This window comes from Cryptomeria japonica, chromosome 7, assembly GCF_030272615.1.
Source record: "Cryptomeria japonica chromosome 7, Sugi_1.0, whole genome shotgun sequence".
In the NCBI taxonomy this organism is placed as follows: domain Eukaryota; kingdom Viridiplantae; phylum Streptophyta; class Pinopsida; order Cupressales; family Cupressaceae; genus Cryptomeria; species Cryptomeria japonica.
The window spans coordinates 271,227,255-271,241,382 of NC_081411.1; the positions used below are offsets into that span (position 1 = coordinate 271,227,255).

General features: G+C 37.0%; 1 pseudogene; it reads left to right on the top strand.

Moving 5' to 3' along the window:
• Positions 1-12,492, top strand: part of LOC131856665 (uncharacterized) — a 44,849-nt pseudogene extending 32,357 nt beyond the window's left edge.
• The last annotated feature ends 1,636 nt before the right edge of the window (positions 12,493-14,128 follow it).

Consider the following 14,128-nt stretch of genomic DNA (forward strand, 5'->3'; position numbering starts at 1 on the left):
AGCCTGATGGCTGGAAGGGTTAAGGAAATTGCAGATGAGACTGTAGATAAATTGGACATATTCTTTGTAGAGAAGTAAAAGCAAGAGGAAAGAAGTAGACTAAAAGTAGAAAAGACATTCAAGGTATATTAGAAGGAAAAGGGAAAAGGTAAAGTAGGTGGTGTACCTTCTATAAAGGTAACATATAACATCCCTCCACCAACTCAAGACACCCCTCCATTAGCACTTCATCACCGGTACATACAACTAATCCACTAGATATAGCTACTAAAGGTATAACTCATGATGATACTAACCTAGAGTCTAAGATACTTTTTACAATGAATGTAGATACTCTAGATATAAACATCATTGTGGACAAAGAAACTATAGAGGTTAAGGCAGATAGTATTGAGGACAAATAGATTTCAGAGAAACTGGCACACACAATAGACTCTCAGAACATTGAGATACCAGCTCAAACAAAGCAACTAGAGACTGAGAAACAAACATAGGACAAGACAACTAGCACAGGGGCACTGAAATCTAAGAAATCGGTAGTGGTACTGACAGAGAAACAATTTGAGGCAGTGGTTCATGTTGAATCTATGACACTGGCATTTGCAAAGGAGCTTAATCAAACTAAGAAACCATTAAAGGTAGAGGTACAGACATAGATAGATGCACCGGAAGAAAATGTAAGTAAAGTGGATGCATCTGATGGAAGTAAAGAGGTTGTAGTGAAGGTGATTGGTCAGACATCTGTTGAGAAGAAAACTATAGCAAAACCAAGTACATCTACAGGAGAATTTAGACCCACTAACATTACAAAGGTACTTTTGGATTCCATTAAGAGGATTATTGATTGCAATGCCTTAGAATTTAAGGCAATTGATAACACATTACCTATTCTGAAGATGATTGCACCTAATTGTAAGATAGATCAGATTAATGATTCTTTAGGGAAATTGGACACATTGTCCAAATTCATTACTGATAATGTAATAACTATAGATAAGGTGAATGTGGACACCATAAATGAGAGAGTTGACAAAGAGAAAAATGCATTAAAAAAAAACACCATAAACAAATATACCGATCACTTGGATAGACTTTTACTGGTACTCAATTCTATAATTTTGGAGTATAAGGAGTTATATAGAGAAGCATGTAAACCTCACTATTTGACAAAGGACATTGATGAGGAGATAAAAAAGACACAAAAAAGAAATTGATGACATTGCGGATAATATAATAGGTTCATCTAGACTTATATCAACTTATGAGTAGGAAATGGCATTTTTTGAGGAGAAGTTGGGAAAACTTGAGAAAGAGAAGGCAAGAATAAGGTCTAATGCCCAGGAACTAAAGGATAAACTTGGTCTGAGGTTGTATAGTCTTATTACTCAAAGATTTGAATTATCTAAGGCAACAGTTCAAGGAGAGCGATCACCGGAGCAGAAAATGCACTATCTCATCGGTATGATCTAGTAGACCGAGGCAACTCTAACTAACAACAACAAGTTTATGTAGAGTCTGAATCTAGTTTTGGTGGACATCTTTTAGATAGTAACCAACTAGTTACATACTATGAGGTAGCATTTTTGTATTCTTTTGATTATTTATGATATCGTTTTCCATTGATGTCAAAGGGGGAGTAGTGGAGAGAAAAATGGATGTACAGAGGAGATCACTTGCTCAGGGGGAGCACATATTTTTGGATTTCAGTTTTGGGAGAATAGTTTTGAATTTTTTCATGAGTGTTGCCATCAATTCCAAAGGGGGATATTGTTGGCATTCTATACTCTTATGAGAATAGTTGATTTTTTCATTGATGGCAACCAACTGGCAACTCACTGGCAATTGGTTTCTACATGCTCGGCATCACAAACCTCATACACCGGTAGACATCAGAACCGACGAGCACTTACACCTGCATTCAGATTACATTAGAAACAAAACATACGGGTACTCCAAGTGACATGGGATGCACTTTTGTTTATTGTAATATAATTATCTTTTGTAAGCTGACATGGTATATTGTAAATGACTCATATATGTATGAGATCTTATAGGTCATTTTGAGAGTAGATGAGATGATATGTGTGGTAGAAAATAATTGTTTAGTGGCAGCAAAGGTTTTTGGATAAGGTATCTATCTGAGCTTAAATCGGTACTGAACCTAACATTAGAGATGTTGTTTTGAGTAGTACATTGTATTCGATTTAATAATCCATTTTGTAGTCAGTGTGACTCTTCATTGAGTAGTGAGCTCTAAGTTGTTGGCCTCCCTGCATGTGCAGGGCCCTTATTGTAAGTAGTATTTATTCATTGGCCAGTGAGTAAATATTGTGGGTCACAAATCTCACCGAGGTTTTTCCCACACTAGGTTTCCTTGTTAAAATATCTTGTGTTATGGTGTGTGTCTATGTTGTCTCTTTTTTTTTTGTATGTTGCATTAATTCTTGTTTATCGGTACACTGTTTTGGGTTGCAAAGTTATAAATAAGTTTAAATATTCTCCAATTGGTTAGACACTAGTTCACCCCCCCCCTCTCAATTTTTTTGGGACTGTCATTGAATCTAACAATATCATCAATGAATTGTTCTATATTCATTTTTTGTATATATAAATGCCCATGAGCTGATTTTTACATGTTTAGGGGCATAATTTTGTATATTTAAATGGCAATGACCTGATTTGTACATATGTAGATACCAAAAATTTTATATTAAAATGGCGATAAGATGAATCGCACATATTGTAATGCCAATTTTTTTATAAAAGCCCATAAAATGATTTGTAAGACATTTTTTTTGTATATTCAAATAACCAAGAGTTGATTTGACCATATTTAGAGGCAATTTTTTGAATAATATGTGACATTTTGTGACTATTTTTTGTGTCTATGTTTTGAGTTTATGTGATGTGATAAGGTCAATCTTGATCATTCTTTATTCTTGTATAATCATGAAGAATTATTTGAGTCATTATTGAGTCATAGGCGTCATGGATTCAGTAGAGATCACGTCGGTAGGGTATGACTCTCGACACTCTGGTGCCTTGGGATGCACAAGATGGAGCATGCCTAGCATTAACCTACCCACCTGGATGCACTCATGATGTCAAATTATGCACACGATGAACCAAATCAATTCTAGCCAATACTGCAACTTTGCTTTGCATGCAATTGACTATTTTTGTAGCAGGCAAAAAAATGCTACCAATTGAAAATGGCTCTGAGTCATCAAAAACCAAGATAGCCCATTGTATAGGAGCCTCACGCAACCCAATAGGTTCAAATGGATCGATCATATGTGTCCTAGATTGGAAGAAATAGTCTATCAAAGTTTGACAATTTTTTGGACTCAAGGCACTTGAGAGATCATGTCGGTAGGGTATGACTCTCAACGTTCTAATGCTTTGGGATGAATGAGAGGAGCATTCCTAGCACAAACCTTCTCACTCGAATATGCTCATAACATTGGATTGTGCACACGACAAACCAAATCAATTCTAGCCAATCCTGCAACTTTGCATTGCATGGAACTGACAATTTTTGTAGCAGGCAAAAAAATGCTACCAATTGAAAATAGCTTTGAGTCATCAAAAACCAAGATAGGCCATTGTAGAGGAGCCTCACATGACTCCATAGGTTCAAACGGATCGATTATATGTGTCCAGAATTGGAAGAAACAGTCTGTCAAAGTTTGACAATTATTTGGACTTAGGGCACTTGACAGATCGCACCGGTAGGGTATGACTCTTGACGTTACGAAAATTTGGGATACATGAGAGGAATATTCCTAGCATAAAACTACCCACCTATATGCATGCATGATGTCGGATTGTGCACATGATGAACCGTATAATTCTAGCCAATCCTGCAACTTTGTATTGCATGCAACTGATGATTTTTGCAGCTGGCAACAAAATGCTACCAATTGAAAATGGCTCCGAGTCGTCAAAAATCGAGATAGAAAATTGTAGAGGATCCTCATATGACCCCATGGGTTCAAATGGATCGATCATAGGTGTCCTAGATTCGAAGAAACAGACTGTCAAAGTTTGACAATTTTTTGGACTCAGGGCACTTGAGAGATTGCACCAGTAGGGTATGACTCTCGACGTTCCGATGCTTTGGGATGCACGAGAGGAGCATGCATAGTGTAAAACTACCCACCTGGATGCACTCATAATGTTGGTTTGTTCACACAACAACCAAAATTTGACCATTACGAGAGTGAGGGTGCTCTCGCACCAAACACATATTGTTGTTTATATTCATATTATCGATTTTTGTTGTTTATATTTATATTGTTTATTACATAGGCAAATATTCATTTAAATTTATAAAAGGTCATCCACCAAATACAACGAATACACAATAATGAATTGAATCCACGGAGTTTTACAGGGTTAATTCAACATTTTAAATTTTTTATCAAATCATATTCCGTGATTGCAATGTTTTATATCATAAAAAAAATTTGTTTATATTCATATTTTTGATTACATAAGCAAATGATCAATTAACTTTATAAAAGGACAACCACGAAATACAACAAATACAAAATAATGAACTCAGTACACATTTATTGGATCGAATATGAACATTTATATATATATAAAAAAAGCATGTCTGCCAAGTCAATACAAGTATTACAAAAATGTGGCATATGCCATGTCCAAATTGATATACAATAAAAATGTAGAACATATCTACATGTATTGGTCATTCTATAACCAAAACTAACACTATATGATCCTAAACTTGTGGTGGATCATCAAAATCAAGCCTCTTCGATGCAGTACGTGGCTCTATAGATGGCTGAAAAACTACAATTCAAAAGCTGACTTAGAATTGTTTTGTAGAAAATGGTTCACAATTAACAACATAACTATGAATTTAACTATAATTCCTTTGCAATTGAAATTTACATTACCTCATTGGCTGATCTAGGATCTAATGTCTTTTCTCTCCTCTCCTTGTCACTCTTAGGAGTTTTCTTGAAGACATACTTAAAAGGATCCACATTATGGCCATACCGTGAAGGGGTCTATTGTAGATTAAATATACAATTAATACAATTTACTAACATAAATATATCAAAAACACTTAAAAGCTATAATATAGAGAACAATGACATGCCCGTGCCTGAGATGCTTCTCCAATGGATTGAGGATGGCTCACCATCGATGGAGAAACTGTCACTATTACCTATACAAAAATTGATCAAAGATTAAATACAATTAATATAATGATAAGTATTGTAGGTTAAAAACAGTTAATGTAATATATCAAACAAAAGTGTACCAGATCCTAAGATGCTTCTCTAGTGTACGAAGGAGGGCTCACCATTGATGAAACAATAATGGATATTTCCTATATGAAAAAATTATAAGATTATAATACATCACAAGTTCACATGTATGCGTGCATTTAATCATGAAATAAAGAAAATAAAGTAGAGATACATACCTCTGCCCTCTCTTGATACACGGGTGAATCAGGTGCATTCAACAAATCCACATAGCTCAATGGCCATTGTACATGTAAAATAGACAAAAACACTAATCAATCTACAAACCCCAACTAATACTTGATTTCAACATTTTAAAATAATTGTACAACTAGATATGTGTTCAATTACCTTCTTCCCACGTTTTGGTGTCTTCAAGGAATTCTTCTTCTTAGGATGAGGCCTAGATGCGCAGTGGGTACCCTAAAAAAAAAAATTAACATGAGATATTACTATAGATAATATATTAAACATAATTTAAAAAATCTAAAATGAAATGACTTGCATATTCCATAAAAATAATACAAAAAAAGGGTTGTACAAAATTTGATACCGTATAGCCTTGTAGGCCAAAATTGATTGCTCAGAGTGTGATGTCATCAATCTAGGACATTTGGTCCCTTGTGAACACCTACAAACCAAAAATTGGACCAAGCATTAAAGATAGTTAGTATATCTTGTAATATTTTTTAATTCAAAGTGTACTATTCTATTTTAACATGTTACAAAATCTATACCTTGGGCATCAAAGTTGCAGCTGTAGTAACTAGGGGAGGAGTATAGCATACCACTACTGCATCCTGAAATGTATATTATTTGTCTCAATTTAAATTGATGTATAAATGAAAATTCATTTATGTAATTACAAATTTAAAGTGACTGATAAAAAAATGCTATGAATTCAAATCAACACACCTGTGTCTATCGCTGATGGGCAAACACCATATCCATCAACTCATTTGTCAGTGCGAAACCCTCAATTGTGCGGGCTTGACATATAATCCCACAAATTATGCATGGATGAGAGGTGGATCCATCTACACCAACCACATCATCTATCCCTGAGAATATCCTTGAGCAACTGACACACATATGCTGAATGGGCTCTCTATCGCCACCTCAAGCAACTAATGACTTATCATCCAGTACAATAGGGTGTGATAATGACATCCCATGTTGGATGATGGCACCAGTCAATGTTGTGGCTGCCTGAAGAGTCTATAGCTTTGTCGACTCTTTTAGCTCTACTAGGACAGCCTGATGCACCTTGGGTTTGGTTGTTAGGGGGCGACAACTCTCGAGGGCTACTTGACTAAGGGCTCCAGGTCTATCTTGGGCATTGTGAGATTTTGCCAAGATTAAGAGCTCAATGAAATGTACAAAATAGAGACACAATATAGGACAAGAATAAATTATATTCTCATCAATAGAAAATGATCAATAACATGATTCAATAGTTACATACAATGTAGATGAGCTTGCTTATATAGGCAAGGCTAGGGATATGTGAGCACACAAACATGACATGTGGCTCAATAAGAAACAAGGGTAGGTAGGAAATAGGTGTGGGTAGGTAGGAGAAATAATATAATAGTCCACATGAGGTGGATCACCCACTAAATGTGGAGTGTAACAAAAAGAGTGGAGTGTAACAACCAGATCAACACCATAAAAGGTGGAATTTCTCCTACACACACTATCCCAATGTGGCACAAACACCCAAGTGTCTCATACCCAAACTACTATGAAAATGCATTTCCTAAGTAAACTTAAATAAGGTGTAATAGTATCCAAGATGAATAATTATTTACACCAACACCCCCCCTTAAGTGCAACTTAGGGGAATGCACTTAAGTCTACAATGCAACTAAGTAATGCAAGATGGGGCCCAACTACTAGGCCATGTTAGGTACTCATGTACAAATGCAAATGCATGCAAACCAATGCAATGAAAACTCTCACAAAGTGGGGAAAGAGAGAAAAACCCAATGGGAAAAAACCCTCCCCCAAAAGAGAGATGAAAACATACAAGAGAACTCTCATAGAAGAATGTGAAGGACAAAACCCCATGTGAGGAAAAAGTGCCCCCCATATGAGAGAAGAAGAGAAGCTAGGAAGCCCCCCCTCAATGTGGAATCTGCACCAATGATAGAAGCTCGATGTATGAAAAAACTACTCCATGAACGTCGAACAACATTCCTCCTCTTAGGAAGAAACAAAACCAAAGGTGTATCCATGAAGTCTCCCCAATCATGAAGGGAAGATGTGTGAAGAAAACTCATGATGAAAGGAATCTCTGAAAACTGCTCAAGTGTCCCCATGTCGATGCTGAAAGATACCTCCTCCAAAGGTGGTAAACTGTGCCACACTACTGAAAAAGGCACTCCAAGATCTAGTGGAGATGGATGTAGAACATGTCCCAAAGACTCACATGTCTCCTCAAAACATAAAGAGACCTCCTCCAACTGCTGTACATAAGTATCCACAATCATGTCAACCTTGAAAGAATGATCATGTAGAGAATGAACAAGAGGGTCAGAGTGTTCCCTCGCAACAATCGAAGAAGGATCACCTTCATCAAAGAGAAGATGAATGTCATCAATGATGTCTCCCAAATCTGCAATGTAGGATTCCATAAACAAACCTACAATATCTGTCAAGTAATCATCCCATGAATCTGAAGCTGGAAGACAATGAATATCCTGCTGCAATGAATCACATGAAGGCAAAACTATTGCACTATCTGCATCATCAGGTGCAATAGGTGATGTGATATCAATATGAGGAGATGAAATAAAAGGCTCAAGAATGGGGTCACATGTGAGAATCCCCATGTTCAAGTGTCCAAAGTTCTCCTCAAAATTTGAACCATCACAAGAAATGTGATCATCATGTGTAGAATCATCAAATGTGAAATCATCATCATCAACAAAATCTGAAAAGGAGTATAACTGAGATGCATGATCAACCACCCCTGTTGCAATGATAGCTCTAGTCTCCAAGTCTCTAATGAAAACTGAGTCAGGTGTGAACTCCACAACCCTCTTAGTTGCGCCATGTGTGATTTGATAGATAGAAAGGAGATTGTTTGTCAAGTGGGGTACACACAACACATCATTGAAGGAGTTATCACCAATGTCAATAGATCCTTTCCCAGTCACATCCATGTATGTATGATTGCCCATCAAAATATATGGCATGGTGCAAGGCTCAAATGTAGAGAACATAGACTGTGAAGATGCCATATGATGAGAAGCCCCTAAATCTAGAAGCCATCTCTCTGAATCATGACTGATAGTAGCACATAGAGCTTTTCCTTTTCTTGTTCCAAAAGAGTGAGTCTTTCCACTTGTAGAAGCCATGAATGCTTGCCCTTTTCCTTTTGAATGTGAGGAAGTGGAAGTTGATGAATCATCCTTCTTGTAGACTTTAGGTAAATCAATGTTATGCTTTTTGATGATATGTGTAAGCTCATCAATCTTCTTAGAATGGCAACGATGCTCCTCATGACCAATCTTTATACAATAAGCACAAGTAGGTCTCTCCCTCTTTGGTGAATTATCTCTCTTGGAAGAGATGAATCTCCTTGTTGTGGAGAAGATGGTGCTTTTACCTTAGGCTTTGATTGCCATTTCTTCTTGTTTGAGTTGTCCTTTCCTTGATTTCTTTTGTTCACTTGATTTGCCACAATGCTTGAGACTTAGAAGCCTTAAGAATGCCCATGCTTATCAACTTAGTTTGTTCCATCATCAACATTTCATTGAAAGCATCAAATGTAGGCATTTTGTAGCTTGAACCCATTGTCATTCTATGGGTTTGGAAACTAGAAACAAATGCTACATATTCTTGTGGAAGCTTGCCTATCAAGTTGAATATTAATTAAGTATCCTTCTTATCAATGCCACAATCTTTGAGTTGTGCGCTCAACTCATTTGCCTTAGTGACATAATATTGTATAGTATCAAATTTCTTGGGATCTAACATGGTGAGATCACTATCAATTTGATATCCCCTAATCTCATCAACTTGACCATACAAGTCTTGAAACTTTTGCCAAGCATCCTTGATTAGAGTACATTTCTCAATATGAAAAATGAGATCCTTTGATACATACTTTCTTAAGGTACCAATTACCATGATATTTTTAGTGAGCCAATCCAAGTGACCAACTGGATCAATCTTAGGATCAGTGGGAGCAACAATAGTTCCATCAATGTAATGAGTGAGTCCTTTTTCCATAAGTTTACTCCATGCATCAATTTTCCAAGTAGCATAGTTATGTGGGGTTAAGAGAGGAAACTTAGAAGAACCCATAGCAGGAAAAAGGAAGGAACACAAGAGCACAAAAGCACAAGAGACACCCCCCCAAATTCACTCAATCAAAGTACCCCCCCCCAAAGTGATGATTTTGGCACTTTATACTTAGTGCAATTACAATGAGCCACTTGCAAAACAAGGCTAAGTGGACTTATGATGCAAATTTTACAACTTCTCAAATGAGATACAAGAGACTTCAATCAATAGTGCAATGAATCTAACTAAGATTCAAGCAAATATACAAGTACCAAGAGAGCCAAGAATGGCCAAAATCTGAAAGTACAATTTCTAATTACAATGGCATCAATCTGATAGTATCATGTGAAAGTAGATGAAAAAATATGCACTTTCAAAAAAATGGCACTTGAAAAGGAGGTCGTATGACCCCAAACGAAGCCTCTGAAGTTGCCAAAACTGGGATTACTCAGGTACAGTCACCAAAAACTGCATTTTCTAAAAAATGAATGCATCAAAATCAAAACATTTCTTCACCACTACGGAGAGCATGAAATTCTAGCCCATTTCAAAAAAAATTGCACCCAAAAAGGAGCAAAAATGAGCAAGTTATGGCCATTTGAAGTTGAACTGCAAAATAAAAAATGCAAATGAGAGGTGCCTGCAAAATTTTTGAAAAATGATGATGTGGTGCTGATGTCAGCAAGTCACTATGTTAAATTTAACGGCCATACGACTGTTGCAAAAACTTCGCCTCTCTGCTGACTGGGTGTCTGTATTGTACGGAGAGTGACATGGCAGATTGAGGTTGGCCTGTACGGACACGTGGCAATGATGACTCGGCTATATGGAGGATTTGATATGGCATTCTTGTGTGGCAACCTGCATGGAGGTATGGATTCCAACATTTCGCTAAGGTAAATTAAATAGTGCCACGTGCGGATGAGGTGGCGGGACGCGTGGAAGGCCGATGGTGGCAGGTGGGCCGAGACCGGCGGCGGCACGGGGAACACTGCAGATGGTGGTTGATGCTGCTGCTGGGAAGAGACCTGGGTGTCGCGGAAGGCAGAGACCGGCGTGAGCGAGTGGGCGGCGGCACAGACACAGCAGCGGCGACGACAGGGCGTGGCGGTGGCGGTGCGTGGTGTCGGCGAGAGTCTTCTCGGTGGCGGGGACGGGGCTTCGGGGGTGATCTGCGGGTACACAGTGACAGGTACGGTAGCTGCAGAGTAGGTACGCAACCTGCAAAACCTGCGACACACAGGTACGAGGTACGGGGGGGTCTGCGGACCCCCCAAAAACAAGATTTTTTTTTTTTCGAATTTTTTTTTCAAATTTTTTATTTTTGATTTTTTGAAAAATATTTTTAGAAAATGATTTTTTATTTTTTTTTCGAAAAATATATAAATTTTTTTTGAAATCCGTATGATTATAGCAAAATTGGCAAAAAAAAATTTCTCACCAAAATAGGTTGACTTTATAACCAAAATTAATGGAAACGGCCTTCTGGACGCCAGGACGGGGTTGGATCTAGTCTAGGATGCCTCCAAAAGATGCTGCTCCTCATATCTACCTCTTGACGTCGCAATAATGCCTCTTCAAGATGAATCAATGAAGCCCCAATGGCTCTGATACCATGTGAGATTTTGCCAAGATCAAGAGCTCAATGAAATGTACAAAATAGAGACACAATATAGGACAAGAATAAACTATATTCTCATCAATAGAAAATGATCAATAACATGATTCAATAGTTACATACAATGTAGATGAGCTTGCTTATATAGGCAAGGCTAGGGATATGTGAGCACACAAACATGACATGTGGCTCAATAAGAAACAAGGGTAGGTAGGAAATAGGTGTGGGTAGGTAGGAGAAATAATATAATAGTCCACATGAGGTGGATCACCCACTGAATGCGGAGTGTAACAACAAGAGTGGAGTGTAACAACAAGATCAACACCATAAAAGGTGGAATTTCTCCTACACACTATCCCAATGTGGCACAAACACCCAAGTGTCTCATACCCAAACTACTATGAAAATGCATTTCCTAAGTAAACTTAAGTAAGGTGTAATAATATCCAAGATGAATAATTATTTACACCAATAGGCATAGCCACCACCTCTACCATGGAACTCTCTCATGTCAACATAGTTTGGTCGCACATTGAGTACAAACTCACAATATACTTTTCTCAAAAAATACAATGGCACCTCATAATTATTACAAGGTGGATCATCAAAGACCATCCACCACCTCTACACAAAAATATTCTTCATCTGTACATTGGTACACCAATGAATGGGAAACCTCTTTGCATTAAGAGGTAGACTGGCCAATTTTAGGATCAATAAAAAGGGCACATATTTGTTGTTTACTAATATTTTTGTTTTTGACTCCCTCGTATGATAACCGATCATCATAGTATTGATGACACCTATCCCTAAAGTTTTCCCATTTTGTAATTTGTGTGGAGAAAGTTATGGCACCACTAGCTAATGTTTCTAGGCTAGTGGCGAGGGATTTATGATGTTCAAGTTCAGATGTTTTCAATTTATCAATCAGTCTATTGATTTTAGACGTCTTTTTCCCTAATTGATTAATTAATTGCTCCTGTGTTTCAGGTGTGTGGTCATAAGGAGGAATCGGGGGTGTATCTTATGGATTTTCAAGAGGTGCATTTTGTTGTTCTGGTTGTGGATTATCAAAATCTGGTTTTTGAAACAAAAAATGAAAAAAACTAATCAAAATTAATGAAATTAAATTTAAAACTTAAAAAATTTTGAACAAACGGGAAAGAAAGACAAAAATTAACAAAAACTAACCTTGATCCATAGTGCCTAGAGGAGAAATGAGGCACCTAAAATGTGATTGTCATGAGAAAATAAGACCCATTTTTTTTTAACTTTTTTTGACAGACACCACGTACATGATCCTTTAGGGCTTATTAGCGCATACACACTCATTTTCCTTTAAGTAGCATGTACTCTCTCATTCTCTTAAAGGTAGCGTGTACGCACTACCTTTTCTAGGCTTGGGAACAATGAACCTGAGCACATATGCGGTGATTTCAAATTTTATAACCACATACGCGCTACTTGTTTTTTCATGTTTTTTTTAGGTGGTGTCCACTTTTCTAGACCATCATCTTTGTGCACATACCCAATCACTAGTTTTCCATCGATAGAATCATCCAAACAAGAAACTTTCAAACTAATTTGTGAGGAAGATCACCAGTGCTACATCTGATAAGAGATCCATGCAAGTGAGCACTATCATCGATATCAACACTAAATTTGGTAGCATGATTATCAGATATAAGGTAACTCAATCAAAATGACGCAATTTTGTTCCGAGTTCATGCATTTTGGTTGCATATAAAATGATGAGAGATAATGTAAAGTTATATCTATCCGGTTGGATACTTGATGAGGTGCTAATCAGCTTAGGAAAGATTAAGGGTGAGAAAAAGGGCACTTTCCAGTATGGGAACTTGTTAGTCTGCTTGATATTATATTTATTGAATGATTCACCTGGTTCTGGTAAGAGGCAATGGGATTTTAACATTCTAGTTGAAAGACAATTGAATCAATCAATTGTTGCATTAGGAAGTCAGAGAGATGATAACATATGGGGTTATTTTAAGGCATTTCAAAAATCTATGAGGTCTAGGATAAGGGTACGTGAGCATATAGTAGAGAAATATTCTACCGATCTTTGCTTCATGGTAAAGAAGGATGAGACTCTCATGGAAGTAGTTAAGCCCTAGAAGATTTGGGTTTAAGAAATGGGATATGATGTAGATGCACAAATTCTTGATGCCTACACAAAAATGCTAATTGATGCACCAATAGATGAGGCAGAGAAGCTATGTGGTACTCCACAACAGAAAACTCAACTGGAACAAAAGGGAGAAATAAGAAGGAAAAGAAAGTAAATTTTTACAAAAGGTCTCAATGGACATCAAGGCACTAATTAATGTTGTCCTAGAGAAAGGTAGAAAGAGGAAGAATTTGGAAGTTCATATTGAACTTGTTACTATAGAATCTGAATTAGAGGATGACACACCATTAGCATTCAAGAGGGTTTTTAGGAAGAAACTGAAGGAAACAAAGGTGGAAGCAAAGAAGCAACCAGTTAGGAAGGTCACAATCAAGCTACCGACATAGAAACAAACACCTAAAGCTACACCTATAGCTACATCCAGTACTGCCAAGAGGAAGAAGAAGAGTGATATTGACTTAGCACTTGAAACTGGTAATATAACTATTATACCACCTAAAACTTGTGCAAAAATTATAGATGAAATTATAAAAGATGGCATGTTGAATAATGTTAAATTTAATTATGAAAACTTAGAGGATGATGAACAGAGAGAGGTAGAAGAAGTAGTCCTACTATACTTGGATAACTATAAGAAAGCCATAATAGAGATAGAAAATCAAATACCAGCTGAGTTATATAACATGTTAGATGCTAGAAGATTATCTGCTATGCAAGAGGATAAACACATTAAAATTCAAGAACTATTAGCTATCTATGTTACTATAACTCCAAATGAAATGGATA